Source organism: Cupressus sempervirens, chromosome 2 (assembly GCF_028749045.1).
Source record: "Cupressus sempervirens isolate cs-2001-9-10 chromosome 2, ASM2874904v1, whole genome shotgun sequence".
Taxonomy (NCBI): domain Eukaryota; kingdom Viridiplantae; phylum Streptophyta; class Pinopsida; order Cupressales; family Cupressaceae; genus Cupressus; species Cupressus sempervirens.
The window spans coordinates 572,237,325-572,254,657 of NC_143119.1; the positions used below are offsets into that span (position 1 = coordinate 572,237,325).

Consider the following 17,333-nt stretch of genomic DNA (forward strand, 5'->3'; position numbering starts at 1 on the left):
ATTTCATTGGAGGGGAATTGTTTATTTTAAATCTCTATAAAAATAATTATTATAAATTTAAAAAAAAATTATTAAACAAAATTTTTAATTTTATTCACAAATGAATCTTTTTAAAAATAAAAATATAAAAAAATTATACGGGGAGGGGGTTTTACCCGCCCACCCCTTACATTAGAATCAGCGGCCATAAAGTTGATGGGGGCTGACACGGCCATGCCTGTGACTGTGGTCGCAGTACAACTGTGACAGCAACCATAGGCTTACGACAGCCTGCGATTTATAATCACATGGGTATGTTTTGAAATTTGTTTTTTTTTTAATAATTATTTTAAAAAAAAAGTGTGTTAAATGTTATATTAATATGTTTTAAAAAAAGGAAATATTATTATTAAATGAAATTTTATTAAATGGTTTAATTTATTTATAAGTAATTAAAAATATAGTTATTTAAGTATTTAATTATTAATTAGTTTAATATAATATAATTATAATTATAATTATATATAATTAAATTAAACATAATTTATTTAATAATGAGGGTTAGATAATAAAGTGGAGATTTTAATATTTATCCTAATTAATTTGTAATTATTTTATTTGAAAATGCAATGAGGATCTTTTTAATAATTAAGATTATATATATATATATATATATATATATATATATATATATAAAATCTTTAGAGCATTTTAAGAGACATGACTTAATATATCAATGGGGATAATCTTATATCTTAATTAAATAAATGAAGGAATTACTTGGTAGGGTAAATTGAGAATCCTATGTATTTGAAAACATACTTTGAAATAGAAAATTGATACCTTATATTTAACTCAGTCATGTGATTTCAAAACAAACCCAACCGTGAGACTATGATGTTTTCTATGTATTGTTTATGTTTTGGGGTTGACCTAGCTTTGACTAGTCCTAGGATGTTTACCAGAGGCTTGGGGGTTATATGTTTGTGATGTCATGCTGATGTTGATCTCGATCTTGATTACTTTTACTCAACCATGGTATGTGATGATATGCTCTATGTTGAGTGTGTTTATATTTTGGTTATTGTGTTTCAGTGTCTTTTTCAGATAGCGAGACTTATGCTATGAGATATTTTGACTTAACCATTTTTTAGTCCTCGATCAGTTTCACTTGGGTTACTTTCCAGTCACCTTGATGGGGCTGAAATGTTTGCTTTGATCTTGGTGATGTCATGTTGTGATATGTTTGACTTGACCGTTTTGAGTTGTGATTAGTATTATTATTTTGGGATAAATTTTGGTTGCTTTTTGAGAACCAATGGATATTGTGATTTATATTTGATGCTTTCCAGTTGCTCGTGGAGAACTGATGTGATTATTATGATTATCTTTATGATTCTTTCCAGTTGCTTGTATAGGACTGAAGTGATTTTTATTTGATTATAGATTTGTGATTTCATAAGCCTAGGGTAGGGAATCTATATGTAGTGTCGAGAAGTGGCTTGCAATGGGGGTCAGGGCCCTAAAGTGGCTGCCAAGGTAACTCATTGTAAGTTGTTTAATAATTGAAAACATTACACTAAATGAGGATTAAAATGAACTTAATAAGAGTCTTGTATGTTCTTGCCCATGCCTTGAGTGCTAGTACAGACTAGGATGGGAGTAGAGAGAATGCTTGGTTGTGACCTTGCATTTCGTAGTATGCCTTGTTAGTACAAGAGGAGACTAGTGGTTGCATAGGGATCACTAGGGACCCTAGGATCCTAAGGGACTGCCAGTGTAACTCCAACATGATTCGTGCGATGACACTTGCCTGCTTACATAGTAGGTTTCCAATGTGTCTTTGTTTGCCTCTAGAAATTAGATGTCAATCTATTTTAGAACTTTTGAGTTAGATTACTTGTAGGATTTTTTGGACCTAGAGAGTATTTTCGTTATGTGATTTGATGTCCTATTTGGGACTTGTGACTATCTCCTCAGTGTGGTGGGAGTGGGCGATTTATATTCCATGCGGTCAGGTGGTAGTGCTTTTTCACTCTTACCATTGAGATCCATCCGTAGTCACTATGGCTGAAGCTTCTTGGGATCCTTGTTTATCATATTTAGATGATTTTATATATTGATACATTTCCTTATATTGATGTAGCATGTGATAGGTGATGTTATCTATTTTGTAGGATCATCATATGCTTTATTCTAGTATGTTAGATTTCCTTATGCATACATTGTAGCATGTTTTAGTAGTGACGTCCCTATTACAATAGTACCGACGATATGATCGGTGGCTTGGGATGTTATGCATGGGGGATGGCTAGGGCCCATGATTGTCTTATGATGCTATTGATGGTTGGGAGGAACTATGTACTTAGTTGTATTTTATGATGGATAGTTGTATTTTATGATGGATGGATGTATCATGTATGGTGGATGGTTTCATTTATCTTTATTATACCTTGTATCATGGATCTGAGGAGGATGATGTATTTCTATTTTTACATATGTATATTCTTTTAGCCTTTCATACCCTGTGACATGTACAGTGGATGAATAAGCATTTCAAAATTCATTTGCCAAGAGGCATTCAGAACAAATGTATATTGTTTAAAGGACATTGGACTTTTCATTATTCTTTCATGTGGATGTGGTAGTTGTTAGACTTAGTATTAGATTAAATTCAAATGTCATTCAGTGTAATGGGATCCTTAAGGAATGTAACATGTTATATAAGTTTTTAGTTGATTGTATGTTGTTGCTTCCACTAGACTATGTGTTTGATGTGTATGTTATTCTTTCTTGTTTCAAAAAGAAAAATGTTTGGAAAACTTAGTAAAACTTTAGGTTAATTCTTTTGGATCCTTTGGCAGGGCATTATAGTTCAAGTACATTTTTGAGTTATGTTTTATGGTGAGAATATTTGATAGAACAGGGTGTCAAAAAAATCAAACAACAAATAGCAAGGCCCCTTTCCATGGTAAGCAAAAGTGTACATGAGCTTTTCAAATTTGCAAGTTCCATAACTAAGGAGTTGTGAGTTGGGTTTAAAATGTTTTTTTCTTAGGAGAATTGGTATGGCATAAAGTAAAATTATTTTTAGCACGCAATTCATCCATAAACTTTGGACATTCTCAGAGGGACACCAAAACAGAGTCAAATGGTGCATTTAAAGCTGATAAACCCTCTTGTGTAGTGGATGCACAATATAATTATGGGCATAGTTTAAATCAAAGAGAAAAAAGGAAGTCCTCATTCCTTTGTAAGCAAAATGTTTTTTTTTCAAAAATATTTGATAAAGAGCTTTTCAAAATTTGTAAGTTTTGTAACTAACTTCATAAAGTGACTTTTTATTGCAGACAAATCATGTTCTCATAAGCACATGACAATGGATTCTGCTAGCCTTTTCAAATCAAATAAGCCAACCTCCTATACAGTGGGTGTGAAATCATGGAAGTTAAATCAACGCCATGTGCTTGTGAAATCATATATCCAACATCATATGCCTATGAAATCATATATCCACTATTTTATCTAGCTATAAATACTATCAAATCTAAGTTAGAAGTTAAGGGTTTATAAACAAGTATTTAATAGGGTAGTAGTTTGGAATGTACATGGGTGTCAAATTTGCATTAGTTTTTTGTGACAATGTTTCAACATTAACATTTTATAATTTGAGTTGCAAAAATATTAATGTGTGATGAAGATAATAGTTTTAAATGTCATATTTGATATTCACTTTAGGAGGATAATTTTGTTAAGGAAGAGAATCATGAGGCAAGGGGTGTTGTTGATGAAGATGATAATCTTAATAAAGAAAATGGTGTGGCTACTAGTGAGGCTGATAAAGATGATGGTGGTGATGACTATGATAATGGAAATGGAAATGGCAATGGGGAAGATAATGATGAGAGTGAGGATGGGGATGATGAGGATGATGATGAGGATTACAAGGTAGAGAATGTGGCTAATGATGGAGCAATGGCGAAAGAGGGAAAGATTGATTCTCAACAAAGCAAAGTAGATTTTATCTTACAATTTATATTCTATTAATATTTGTTTTATTGTTGTGCATTCAATTTTTTTAATTTTATCTTTGCAATTTTTCAAAAAATGAAACATGGTATGTTAGGCAAGAACCTATAACACAATGGTAAGTTGTGAGGATCTAGGGGATCTTAGATTTAGATCTACTTGGACTTAAACATGAAATAATTATTAATTTCAATAAGTAATAATAATTACTTTTTTGTGCAACTCTATTCTCATCATAGAAGTGACAGAGTGAAAAAAATTATACTATTTTTGTGAGTATGGTCCATGTGAGGAGGGAGGGGGCAAGAGATGGGAGGATTTGACAACTCTAAATAAGCATAGGAAGTCACAACACAACCTTGATTGTGTTCCACCACAAGAGCATCAAGGACTTCCTAAAGGGAGGATGAGTGATATGGAGTACAAATTGAGGGGTCTAGTAAGTAGGCAAAAGAATCTTGTACTGGACTGTATATGCAAATCATTCGGTGTAGAAACTTATGAAGAACTATCTGCCAAAGAAAATAAAAGGTTTGACATGGAAAGACAAACTTATACTAGTCCTAAGAATGAGGAGAATAGAAGGAACAAAATAATATTGTCTACCAAGACAAAGAAAAAGGAATGCATGAAAAGGTAACATGTAATCAATTTTTTTTTATATTGATCACTTCACCTAAGTTGTTGGATAGAAATGAATTTGACAACATCATGACATTATAGGTAAATGGTCTAGAAGGAAGTGGTGGGCACAATAGCCACCATAGATTATGGAGGAAAGGGAAGATGTTTTATTGGAGTATATTTTTATTTCAAATTTCTCACTTGATGTTTTAATGTAATGTTAACTTTTTTAAAAAAATATTCCTTCATAGGGATACATTGAAGAAGGAATAATATGCGACATTGCAGGGCAGTAAAGATGTTAGATGATAAGTATTATATTTTCTTCAATTTTTTTTGAACACCATGCATTTTGTCCTTAACAATTTAAAAGTTTCTCTCATAGAATGAAGAGAACCCTCTGTGACAAATTAGTTTAAAATTGAGAGGTGTGAATAGGAAGTTACGAGGTTTTTCCTACATTTATATGGTATTTTGAGTAAAACCATTAGTACATAAGGACCTCAATTTTTATCAAGGCCATTTTTCATTGGCAGAAAATATAAGAAGTGTAGGAGATAATGTGAAGGGCTCATAGAAGGGTGGATAATTATAGCTTTGTATTGTTTGTTTGAACTAATTTGAACATTATGTTATGAAAAATTAATGTTGTAAACTTTAATTCCTTGGTAAGTTAGAACAATATGGATATTTACATTTGTTTAAAGATTATGTTTCTCATTTGAAAATTTTATATATTTTCTACCTAACTTATTTTTCCATTCTGAATCTAAGGAGAGATAAATTAAATGATTGATTTGGTTCAAATGAGAGATACAATAATTAACCAAAGGCGTGGATTTATTTGGTTTCAAATGAGGAAAAGGAAACCTCTTTTCTTTTTACAAAAAAGAAGTAAGCTCCATAATTTGAACTGTGGGTGCTTGGATCTTATTCTTACTAAGAGTACTTGACAACAGCTAAGTTGATTTTTTAGGACCATTCATCCAATAAAAATGAACGTAATGAAATTATTCAATCAAAACCACATGCTAGTTTTATTTATTGTATGTTTAGAAAGATTAATCAAGTTGCGAGTTTATTGGATTAAACAACATTGCGTCCATTTAAGCTTTTCTCTACTGCTTTGATTGGAACTCTTTCCTATAACCATAATTATTGTTTCATTTGGATTTCATGTGCTTTCTTCATCCTATCTTGATATTCATGTTTTAGTTTGTTGCTCCCTCTCAGCATTTTATGAAGTAGAAGAGCATATTATTTTATTTTATTTGATATTTTAATATCATGGATTGTGGTGTTTCAAGGTTTAAATTAATAAACACATCTTACATTTTATTCTAAAATTTTATATGTGCATATAGAAATACATAATTATATATACATACATACATATATAGATATATTTTTATGTATGTATGTATGTATGTCCTAGATATTCTCTAATTTAATTACTTTAGATTGTTGATCTAAATGATAATATTATTATTAATCATAATATTAAAATGAATTGAAACACTAATTGTAGTTGTTAATTTTAATTCAAAGTAATTTTAGAAGGAAATCTTAACTTCAACATTAAGAGAATTCTAATATTGAACAAAATTATTCTTTTAATTAAAATTCTAGTTTCATTTGAAATTAGAGTTGTACAGTTCTTAACCTAATTTTTTTACCAAATTTAATTAAAAGAATTATTTAATCAAATGTATAATTTTATTTATTACAATTATAATTTTAAATCTTATTGATAGGAGTGGATTTTCATGAAGCACTACATGACATTTAGGATGATAAAATTATATAGTAAGTTTAAATTTTAAATTAAGAAATCAAAATCTTCTTTCTTTCATTTTGTCAAAATATATTTTCTAATTAAATAGGATAAAAATATATGTATATAATCACACATAAGATGTTAAACCTCATAATAAGTTAAAAAAAATTAACTTATAAATTAAAATTTATTAAAATAATAATCAAGAAAACATAATATTACTAATATATTATGATGTATGTCTGAAAACTCTTTATAAAAATATATCTCATGCTTCCAATTTTGTAATTGATTATAAACAAGCACCTAAAATCAAACTAAACTTTGCAAACTTGAATAAATATAAACTTCAATGTCTAATATGATTTCTATATTTTACAAAACTAACTTTTTTTAAATATTTGCGAATACTCAAGTAGCACTACTTGATTCCTAATTCCTATATATGAGAATAATGAAACGAGTGCCACATTGTGGCTTAGTACTTACCTTTAATATATATATATATATAGTTTTAATTTAATAAATATATTATAGTTTATAAAATATTTTAATTAATAAAAATATTATATATTTATATTTTTCTATGATGATATTAATTATGATTATAATTTAAATATTATTTATTAATATAATTCTTGATATATATATATATATATATATGTTTTATTGCATATATCATGTGATATTATTATATTACAAATAAATTATAATATTTTTATAGTAGTAATATTTCTTAAATGATTGTATAATATAAGAAATATTTGTTTTAGTATTTTTAATTGAATGACAAAAATTATATTATAAAAAATTAATATAAAAATAGAAAAATATAAACCAACCCACTTACATTAACAAAAATATTTAAAATAATTACAGTCACCTAATAAAAATCAACTAACTCGACCATTATAAGAGCTAAATGAATTCACCCAATCAAATCTTAGCAAAATATTTTCTACAAATTGTAAAGTTAAAAATCTTGCATCTACTCTATGCAACATATTAGTCTGATAACAAAAGTTAAAATTAGTTAATTTTGAGTCAGACAAACCAACAAATTTAATCACTAGTTGGTGTAGCCCAAACCCTGTTCAAAATAATACTCAAAAAATAATAACACAACATAGATTTTCAAACAATAGATTCTTCATTCAATTTCTCCAACTCTATTCTAGCTTACAATGAAAGAATATGCCTACTTATTACAATTCTAAAAATTACCATATTTGGCAGATTTTCAGAAAAAATAGATTTTTCCCATTTTCGGTAATTTCTAAAATCCATCCTATGAATCTTGATTTTTTCCAAGAAAAGTCCCCAACTAAGGCAAGATGAGTTGCCAACTAATCTACAAAATCAAGAGTATGATTTCAGATTTATTAAAAATGTAATTTTCTAAAAAAATGGAAGAAAAGAAAAAAACTCAATTTCGAAGGTCAAGATGAAATTTTAGTCTCCCAAAAAAATACCATGATGGCTACCTATCAAGTTGAGCTCAATTGGTAATCCAAATAACTCCTCCTCACATTACTGCCTATAAAATTTTAGCCAAAACCCATATCCAAGTGAAAAGTTGACTCCCAGAAGTTGATAAATCATTCTCCCCTTCTTGAAAGAAACACAACCCCTGCAAGTGACTATTTGTGAATTGCTACAATTTTACAAGATCCAATTGTATTACTGCCCACTCAGATAACCATGTACTCTCTATTTCAGGTAACCCATCCCACTATATGAGGTATTTGTTATGATGACCATGCCTTGTGGAGGTAGTCTGCTTGTCAAGAATTTGGCAATCTTTTCCTTCTTCTTATTGGGGAGTTGATGTTGCCAATTCACTCCCTAGCCCTCACTATATCAGGAACATCTCCATGGAATGTGTATGAATTAGAAACATTAAAAATAGGGGAAATGTCAAGATTTTTTGGTAAGCTGACGTCATAAGCATTATCATTAATATTTTTGATGATTTTGCAAGGCCTAATCTTTTTACACTTCAATTTATGATAGGTGCCTGTAGGAAACCATTCACACCTCAAGTAAACCATCACTAAGTCACCAACATCAAATTTTTTTCTTTTCTTTGAGTAGCATCTACAACAATCTTGTAATTCACATTACTATCCTGTAACTTTTGTCTGACATCTTGTTGGAGTTGGTGAAGGTGTTTAGCAAAAGCAACTCCATCATCACTAATTCTGTCTCCCAAGGGAAGTGACACAGGATCCATAACACCTTGAGGGTTTTGACCATAGAAAATTTGAAATGGAGATTTTTCAATGGATCTATTAAAAAAACTATTATAGAAAAATTCTGTCTAGGGTAATGCCAAGTCCCATAGTTTAGGCTTCTCCCCCATAATGCAGCATAATCGATTTCCCAAATTTTGATTGACTACCTATGTTTGTCCATCCATTTGAGGATGATAAGAACTACTAAACTATAACTATGTTCCTAATTTCCTCTAGAGAGTCCTCCAAAAATGGCTCAAGAACTTAGTGTCTCTATTAGAGGTAATGGTCTTTGGAAGGCCATGTAAACAAACAACTTCTGAGAAGAAAAGTTTTGCTACTCTAGTTGCATCGTTTGTCTTTTTACAATCAACAAAGTGGACCATTTTTGAAAATTGATCAACAACCACAAAAATAGAATCATTAACTCATTGAGTGTGTGGGAGACCCAATACAGAATCCATACTCATGTCAGTCCATGGTTCGGTGGGTACTAGTAAAGGCATGTATAAGCTTGTATTTTGTGAATGTCCTTTAGCCACTTGATAGATTGTACACCTTGCCACATATTTAGTGATGCCCCTTTTTATCTTGGGCCAACAATACTTATCTTCAACCAAGTGTATTTTTTTGTCCTTTCCAAAGTGTCCAACTAGTCCACCACTATGAAATTCCTTGATAATGTTTACCCGCATGGACCCTCATGGTATACATAGTTGTTTAACCTTAAAGAGGTACCCATCCTACATAAAATAGTCACCTTTCACATGATCCAACTTACTAGAAAATGAAGCCTTAAGCTGTTCTACAATTTCCCAAAAATCATCAGTTTCATTCAAGGTCTTAATAGCATCAAAACTAGTGACCTTAGTTCCATTGTGATTAATAGTGTAGTGTGCCTGATCAAGGCATCAACAACGTAATTTTTTTTTTCCAAATTTATGCTTCAAGAAAAAAGTGTATCCCTATAAAAAAATACCCACTTGGCATGTCAACTATTCAACTTCTTTTGTGTGTTGAGATATTTTAGAGCAATGTAATCAATAAAAAACACAAACTCATGTGGGACCAGATAGTGACTCCAATGTCTTAATGCTTGAACAATTGCATAAAACTCCAGATCATAGGTAGAATAATTACTTCTTACTTCATTCAATTTCTCGCTAAAGAAGGCCATGGGCTTACATGCTTGGCTAAAAACAACACCTATCCCAACATGTGAAGCATCACACTCTACTTCAAAAACTTTGTCAAAATTTGGAAGTGTCAATATAGGAGCTTCAATTACCTTTTTTTACAAGAATTTAAAATTCTCTTTAGCATTTGGTGTTCATGTGAACTCCCTTCCTCTAGTACAGTCTGTTATGGGTGCTACAATAATGCTGAAATTTTGGATAAACTTTTAGTAGAAAGTTGCTAATCCATGAAAAATTTGTACTCCTATTATACTGGAAGGACTGGGCCATTCTAGGATTGCTCTTACCTTTTCTAGATCCATTTGAACACCATCTTGAGAAATGACAAAGCCCAGAAAGGTCAAACTAGTTTGCATGAACCTACACTTCTTTAAGTTTGCAAAAAGCTTCTCCTTCCTTATGACACTCAAGATGACCCTCATATGTTGTAAGTGTTCTTCCTTGCTTCTACTAGATCAAAATATCATCAAAATAAATTAAAACAAACTTACCAATGTAAGGTCACATCACTATATCCATCAACTGCATGAATGTGCTAGGTGAGTTTGAAAGCCCAAAAGGCATAACCATCCATTTGTACAAACCATCTCTTGTCTTAAATGTTGTCTTCCATTCATCTCCCTCTTGGATGTGGATCTAGTGGTAGCCACTTTGGAGATAAATCTTGCTAAAGTACTTAGCCCCCACTAATTCATCCATCATGTCCTCTATCCAATGAATAGGAAATTGGTACTTAATGGTAATCTTATTGATTGCTTAGCTACCAGTACACATCCTTCTTTGGAATCAACAATGTAGATACTGCACATAGACTCATGCTTTCCCTGACAAAACCCTTTTGCATCAATTCTATTACTTTTTTATTGAACTCTACATGTTGTGTTGGATTCAAGTGATAGGTTTCTTGATTAGGAAAATTTTCTCCAGGAATAAGATCAAGATGATGTTGAGTATCTCTTTTGAGTGGGAGACCATTAGGTAGTTCCTCAGGAGCAACATCAAAAAACTCCTCTAACACCTTCATTGCCTCATGTGGCACCACATTTTCTTATTCTTCTCCTCTTTTTAGTACTAGTGCATAACAACAACCTATTACTTTCATTTCTTTGACAAATTCTCTTATAGACAACATAGTTTCATTCTTCTTTTCATCCTTAAGAGGTAACAAAACCACTTTAGAGCCATCCTTCCAAAATGTGTAAGTATTTTTCTCCCCATCATGCATGACCTTCCTATCATACTACCATGGTCCTCCCAACAACATGTGGCAAGCATCCATAGGGATAACATCACATCATATCACATCCTTATAAAATTTTCCTATGGTAAACTTGACTAAACATCTTTTATAAATTGTTACTTCATTTCCTTTCTTAAACCATGCAATACGATAAGGGTGAGGGTGCTTCTCACATTGTAAATTTAATTTCTCTACCATTTCCCTAGATACCACATTCTCACAACTTTCCCCACCAATAATAACTTGACATACCTTTCCACCAGAAGTGCATCTAGTTCTGAAAATGTTGGTCTAGAGCCACAAATCATTAGAGTTCTTTGGAGGAACTTCATCTTTTTCTGGGATAATAATTGATCTCCTCATCATGAGGGTTTCTCCCACATCTAGTGAGACTTCTTGCTCCTCCTCTTCTGGCTGAGCTAGGTTTACTCTAGGCTATCTTCCTTGATTTGTTTCTAGCATGTTATAGTTTGATCATTCAAAGGCTCTATGCTCTTCTTCTCCACATCTGAAATAGGTAAAGGGCCTCTATTGAGTTTCCCATCCTCTTCTGCTGCCATAACCTCATCCTTGCTAAAATCCCCTTCCTCTTTCTTGTTTTACGAGATCTTGTCTAGAGTCTATATTTCTTTTGAAACCTTGGGAGGATTCTCCTCGACTGTAGTTAGAACCTCCTCACAATGGTGTTGAAGGACCCCTTCTTCCTCCTCTATTCCTCTAATTTTATTGTCAATTTTGCTTTTCTTTAGCCTTTAGAGCTAATTGGTAGGCTTCCTCCATATTGTTAACATGATGCATGCTCAATTCATCTTGGATACAGAATTTAAGGCCATTCATATATCTAGTAGCCACCTACTCATCATCTTTTTGATGCTCTATTCTCATGGATAAGTTATAGAATTAATTTGTGTACTCTTGTACATAAGACATATTTTGCTTCAAATTCTAGAACTTACGAAATAGGGTTTGTGAGTAGTCTAATGGTAAAAACTTTTCTCGAAGCTTTTTTGTCCATCTTGCTCCATGTTTTGATCTTTTCCTTTTTTTTTTATGGTTCATTAATTTTGGAGGTGATCCCACCATATCATTGCATGCCCCTTTAATTTTTTGTAGACAAACTTCATCTTCTTTCCCTCTGCCATAGGCTTCCATTCAAAAAATTTACCCATCTCATTTAGCCAGTCTATCAACTCTTCTGGCTTAAGACTACTAGCATAGTCTGAGACTTTGATCTTGATCCCTTAATTTTTCCCTTCTAAAGCCCAAAGCACTCTATCTTCATAGCTCAACTCTTCTAAAGGTTCTTCATTTTCTTCATTTTGATTAACACCTCTTCGATTTCCCTCTTCATTTGATTTGTCCTTTCTTTGTGCTATCAGTATTCCTTGATTATCCATTCTCTCATTCAGCCATTCAATCTGCCTTTGCATATCCAACATAGATCTTTGCATTGGAGTGACACCTCCTCTTCCTCTCCTAGCCATTTTCCTGTTCTAATACCAAATGATGTAGCCCAAACCCTGTTCAAAACAATACTAAAAAAATAATGACACAACACATATTTTCAAACACTAGATTCTTTATTCAATTTCTCTAACTCTATTCTACCTTACAATGAAAAAAAATTCTTACTTATTACAATTTTGAAAATTACCATATTTGGCAAATTTTTAGAAAAAATAGAATTTTCTATTTTTGGTAATTTCTAAAATCCATCCTATGAATCCCAATTTTTTCCAAGAAAAGCCCCCAACTAAGGCAAGATGAATTGCCAACTAATCTACTAAATCAAGAGTATAATTTCAAATTTATTAAAAAAACAACTTCTTAAAAAAATTGAAAAAAACACAAAAACTCAATTTCAGAGGTCAAGATGAAATTTTAGGCTCCCAAAAAGATGTTGAAATAGCCACCTATCAAGTTGAGCTTAATTTACAATGCAAATAACTCCTCCTCATGCGAATGCCTATAAAATTTCAACCAAAACCCATATTCGAGTCAAAATTTATGACACCTGAAAGTTGATACATCACTAATTAAAGCCTAAAATTCAAAATGTGTCACAGTAGTACTTATCACAAGTACTAATAAGAAGATATACAAAGAATAAAAATAGCATATTGTAAGACTACATTTATCTATTAAATTAGAAACTATTTTTAACTATGAATATTTTTCTATTAAAACTATTATTTTCTACATATTTAAATATGCATGTATTTTATAAATTTTTAATCATTTTAAATTAAAAATTAAAAATTACATATAAAAGATTTATTATTAATTTTAAAATTAGTAATAATAAATAAATTAAATTATGTTAAGTTCAATTTATTCTCATATAAGTATTAAATTTTAATCTTTGTCATTATATCTGCTACTATGTGGCACTTGTTTTAATCTTGCCCTTACTACAATAATTATATTTCTAAATTAATTTTATTTATACTACTCTATTATAATGTTGGTATTTGATCTAGATTTTAGGCTTATTGTTAGACTTGGAATTAAGATTATAATTAGATTTAGGGTTAAAACTATTAGATTTAAATATGTTATATACTTAGTTTAAAAATAGAATTAATGTTATTATTAAGGTTGAAAACAACATTAGGGTAAACATTAATGTTAGAATAGTTGGTTTGGATCCAATTGCTACTCCTTGAGCTCACACGTTTAAGATGAAACAACAACGAAGTGAAACCCTACAACAACAGTGAACCCTATTCTTTGGTGTGGTGGTTGTTATGTTAGAGCCCAAACATATATTGCAATTGAATCTATGTTCAGACTTTCAAAAAGGAAGAAAGAGGCTCCTGTCCTTGGCAATAGTCTTCCACACATGCCTTCTCTACCATCCAAACCTAACAATCCTTAATCATGTTACCCAATCAGCAACTTGAGAGTGTATTGACCCTGATCTCTCTATGGTCCTAGGAACTTGTCATGAAAATAAATTCAATGTATTGCTTGCAGATGAGGAAAACTCTTCTTGAATCATCCCAATGAAGTTCCATATTCAATCTTGAATTTCCCAAGAAAAGCCCCCAACTAAGGTAAGATGAATTGCCAACTAATCTACTAAATCAAGAGTATGATTTCAAATTTATTTAAAAAAAACTTTCTAAAAAAATTGAAAAAAAACACAAAAACTCAATTTTAGAGGTCAAGATGAAATTTCAGCTCCCAAAAAGATGTTGAAATGACCACCTATCAAGTTGAGCTCAATTGACAATGCAAATAACTCCTCCTCACACGACTGCCTATAAAATTTCAACCAAAACCCATATTCGAGTCAAAATTTATGACTCTCGAAAGTTGATACATAACTAATTAAAGCCTAAAATTCAAAATGTGTCATAGTAGTACTTATCACAAGTACTAATAAGAAGATATCCAAAGAATAAAAATAGCATATTGTAAGACTACATTTATCTATTAAATTAGAAATTGTTTTTAACTATAAATATTTTTCTATTAAAACTATTATTTTCTACATATTTAAATATGTATGTATTTTATAAATTTTTAATCATTTTAAATTAAAAAATTATAAATTACATATAAAACATTTATTATTAATTCTAAAAGTAGTAATCATAAATTAATTAAATTATGTTAAGTTCAATTATTCTCATATAAGTATTAAATTTTAATCTCTATCAATATATTTGCTACTATGTGGCACTTGTTTTAATCTTGCCCTTACTACAATAATTATATTTCTAAATTAATTTTAGTTATACTACTCTATTATAATTCTAATCTAAACTTAATCTTATCTTAGACTAATCATAATGTTGGTATTTGATCTAGATTTTAGGCTTATTGTTAGACTTGGAATTAAGATTATAATTAGATTTAAGGTTAAAATTATTAGATTTAAATATGTTATATACTTAGTTTAAAAATAGAATGAATGTTATTATTAATGTTGAAAACAAAATTAGGGTAAACATAAATGTTAGAATAGTTGGTTTGGATCCAATTGCTACTTCTTGAGCTCATGCGTTTAAGAGGAAAGAGCAATGAAGTGAAACCCTACAACAACAATGGACCCTAACTTTGTACCCTATTCTTTGGTGTGGTGGTTGTTATGTCAAAGCCCAAACATATTCTATGATTGACTCTATGGTCAGAGTTTCAAAAAGGAAGAAAGAGGCTCCTGTCTTTGGCAATAGTCTTCCACACATGCCTTCTCTACCATCCAAACCTAACAGTCCTTAAGCATGTTACCCAATTAGCAACTTGAGAGTGTATTGACCCTAATCTCTCTATGGGCCTATAGACTTGTCATGAAAATCAATTCAATGTATTTCTTGTGGATGAGGAAAACTCTTCCTGAATCATCCCAATGAAGTTCCATATTCAATCTTGAACCGTGCAGGGTTTGACATTCCCTACTAGTAAATATCAAGTCAAACAGTTTATTCAATAAATCCAAACTGATGTGCTCATGCTTCAAGAAGTAAAAACTAGTTTTGTTTTTCTAGAGGCTACCCTTGCTTCCATTTGGAAAGGAGCTAAATTTTTGCAAACTCGTCATGATGAGGGAGGGGAGGAGTTGTTTCAAATGGGCCTTTCCCCTTGGTTATCTGGTGAGATTGTTGCTATTGGTTCTGATCTGCACACCCACTTTGTATGGGCTAATTGTCTCATAAATAAATAACCTTATGAGATTATGGTCCATCTATTCCCATAACTCTCCCATAGATAGAATTATATTATGGCTTTGGCTTCGATTGCACATCCCTAATGCTCAATGTGTCTTGGGGGCTAGGTGACTTTAACATGGTTGACAATCCCTCTTATCATATTTGGAATAACTTCTCCTGCTTATCTCAATCAAAATTTGAAGTCTAAACCTTAACTTGCAACTCCCTTGGAGTCCATGATCCTCTATCTATTGGGAAAGTTACCACCCACATGCCTCATGGATTCATATAGAATAATTGTCATGAGAGCCCCCTTAAGAAAATGAGTCGACTAGACCATTTCTATAATATCTCTCTCAATCTCTCAATTTTACCTTGTGATGGACAACTTGTGTCCCTAGAAAGATTACAACCAACCTTTCTGATCATTTCCCTATCTTCATCTCTCTTGATCTTGCTAACCACACACCCCTCACCAATGAGTCACCTTACAAGTTGAATATTTCTCATCTAAAAAATCCACATTGTACTAATGGTCTTATTGCTACTAGGAATGTTGATCTGAAGCCCCAACAAGGAAGGTGGATTAGTTGGTGGGAAAGAAGCATTGAAAGTCACACTTCCTTTTTGTGTGAGTATAGTAGAAGAGATGTTGCAAAATGTAAGAGACTTGAAAAGTCCCTCAAAGGTCATCTTGAGAAGGGACACTCTATCCTTGCCTTAAACCTACATTGTTTTTCTGCTTAACAATTATTAAGGCTTATAATGCTCTTCAAAAATTAGTTGTATACAAAGGTAAATGTGTTCAAGTGTGTGCCTACCTTCAATGAATCAAAGAAGGGGATCGAGGATCTAAGTTCTTCCAATATTTGCAATGTGAACATAAAAGAGAATTTATCTCTGTTATAAAATATGATGAAGGTTCCATTTTGATTAATAATGATGTCATTTTAAAATCATAATACAAGCACTACAAAAAACTATTTATGAATGTATAGAACAAGATTTTAGTGTGCAAAGAACATTAGCAACAAGGAAAACATTCACAAACATAAAACTATGTTCCCATATAAGTTTAGACAAAAGGAGGTATAAGAGAGTGCAAACTAGAAAGCAAGATCACTCCAAAAGCCTCCTTGATGTTGTAGATGCATCCTTTGATGTAGGTGTATGCTCCATAATATTGCTCAAACTTCAAATGGATGGATGGGATGAGTGAAAAAAGGTTTCAACAATGGAGTCATGGAGTGATTTTGCCATTATAATGGTATTTTGGTAGTTTATGAGCACTCAAAATATCATTATAACTTTGCATGGAAGGTGGATGATTTTGTGAAAGGAGGAGGTTCAATTTATAGGCTAAGGGCTTGAGGAATGGATGGCTAAGATGCAAGGAGAGATGAAAGCTTATGGAAGGCTAAGATGCAATCAAAGGGGAGCACATGGATTATGCTTGTTTAGCACCAATCAGGGAGTGACACATGTCACAGGGTCATTGGGTAGAGGAAAGGGCAAGGATGAGTCAACAAAGGAGGCTCAAGGCCTTAAAGACCCTCATAAATGGCTTGTAAGAGAATTCATTGGGCTTGTAAGAGTCTT

General features: G+C 31.5%; 1 pseudogene; it reads left to right on the forward strand.

Moving 5' to 3' along the window:
• LOC149574727 (chaperone protein dnaJ C76, chloroplastic-like) overlaps nucleotides 1–17,333 on the forward strand; it is a 96,636-nt pseudogene that overhangs the window by 11,255 nt on the left and 68,048 nt on the right.